We start from the raw sequence: 2135 nt of genomic DNA, 5'->3' as shown, positions 1-2135 counted from the left end.
AAGTGAACAAAATAAATCCATTTGTTTATTTTTAATTTTTATTATTTTTAATTATTATTATTATTATCATTATCATTATTATTATTATCATTATTATTATTATTATCATTATCATTATTATTATTATTATTATCATTATTATTATTATTATTAAAGGCGGCGAGCTTGCAGAATTGTTAACAAGCTGGGTGAAATGCTTTAGCAGTATTTCGTCTGCCACTATATTCTGAGTTCAAATTCTGCTGGGGTCGACTTTGCCTTTCATCCTTTCAGGGTCAATAAATTAAGTACCAGTGAAACACTGGAGTGTATGTAATTGACTAGACCCCTTCTCCCCAAAATTTCAAGCCTTGTGCCTATTGTAGAAAAGATTATTATTATTATTCCCTCCACCTTAGCAAAGGTGGAGGTATTGTTTCAGTTGCGTTTGTTTGTGCATGGACAAGATATCTCAAGAACCGCTGGATGGATTCGGATGAAACTTTCACAGATATTTGGCCTCATGACAAGCATGAACTGATTAGATTTTGAGATTGATCCAGTAGCGGACAAGGATTCTTGATTATTTTTCTGTTTTATTTTTTTTTTTTTTTCTGAGAGTGGTCAGGTTCATTTTTAGTATTCCCGTTTGTGAGAGCAGTTGAGTTTATTTCAGATATTCTCATTTTAAAATTCATCTCTGGTTAATCATTGAGAGGATGTTGGTGTTGCTTTGGCAAAGGTTTACGCTCTCTGAGTACCCTTATTATTATTAAGTACTATTGAAACATTGGGGTCAATAAAATCGACTAATCCTCTTCTCAAAAAGTTCATGCCTTGTGCCTATAGTAGAAAGGATTATTATTATTATTATTATTATTATTATTATTATTATTAGGCAGCAAGCTGGTAGAATCGTTAGCATCCTAGGCAAAATGCTTAGTGGCATTTCGTCTGCCTTGACGTTGTTCAAATGCCGCCGAGGTTGACTTTGCCTTACATCCTTTCAGGGTCAACACAATAAGTACCAGTTGAGTACTGGGGTGGATGTTATCAACGTACCCTCGCCCCTAAAAAACTGCTGGCCTTGTGCCATTTCCTACAATGTGAAATGAATTGTTTTGCCGAAGACACCACCCAGTCCAGAAATCGAACCCACGGTCTGGCGATCGTGAGTGCAACACCCTAACCACTAGGCCACGCGCTTAATGGTTAGGATCATGCACTCACATAATCTACAGATGTTGTAGATTACAATTATATCAGAATTTGAAGGGGCAAAAACATTGGGTGAGAGGGGCGGATACTTCACTCACCTCGTGAAAACGTATGAGGAAACAAAAGTCAAGGTGAGTGATTTAACCAACCCAACCCCATTTTTTTTTTCTTTATTTTAATCACATCAAAGTCCGACATAATCGCAATCTACACCATCTGAAATGTCTTTGTACTAAATCCTATTATAAAGTATCCAGTTTTTGGAAAGTTGTGAGGAAACAAACAAATGGCGTGGGAATTTCGAAATTTTTTTATAATAAATTCTGATATAACCCTAACGTACGCCATCTAAAATGTATTTAACGTTTACCGTTTGTCTCAGTCATTTGACTGTGGCCATGCTGGGGCACAGTCTTAAAGGGTTTTAGTCGAATGAATCGACCCCAGAACTTTCTTTTTTCAACCTGTTACTTATTCTGTTGGTCTCTTATGCTGAACCGCTAAGTTACGGAGACATAAACCCGCCAAACATAGACACAAAGACACACACACACATAGATATCTACATACATACACACATATATATATATATATACTAGCAGAAATACCCGGCTTTGCCCGGGTTAAAGAGAATAATGAAATCTAAAAACGCCGTCTAGACTACGCAACCCTCAACTGTTAGTAGCTACGATACCATATTTCTACATTAATAACTCTCCAATCCATGCCAGCATGAAACATAGACATTAAGTGGAATGCCAGTCTCTCATCTAGGAGGGCCTTGAAATCAATGTTACCAACTGGGGACTATGTGTGTCGCAGTGATAATAAAAAGACCCAAAGGAGGTCTGCAACGAAATAATTTTACTCAACACTTTGCAAGTGAATCAGTGGAGGCAAAGATGCGTCTCATTTACTTGACAATTTATGCACCACAT

At 36.7% G+C, this 2135-nt stretch overlaps 1 protein-coding gene across 1 annotated transcript in view; it reads left to right on the top strand.

Annotated features, from left to right (window-relative positions):
• Positions 1 to 2135, top strand: part of LOC106875942 (gem-associated protein 5) — a 392253-nt gene that overhangs the window by 243854 nt on the left and 146264 nt on the right. The gene's annotated exons all lie outside the window — the stretch shown is intronic.

Source organism: Octopus bimaculoides, chromosome 13 (genome assembly GCF_001194135.2).
Source record: "Octopus bimaculoides isolate UCB-OBI-ISO-001 chromosome 13, ASM119413v2, whole genome shotgun sequence".
Taxonomy (NCBI): domain Eukaryota; kingdom Metazoa; phylum Mollusca; class Cephalopoda; order Octopoda; family Octopodidae; genus Octopus; species Octopus bimaculoides.
The sequence above is the reverse complement of the archived record's forward strand: the minus strand, read 5'-3'. Positions and strand labels throughout refer to the sequence as shown.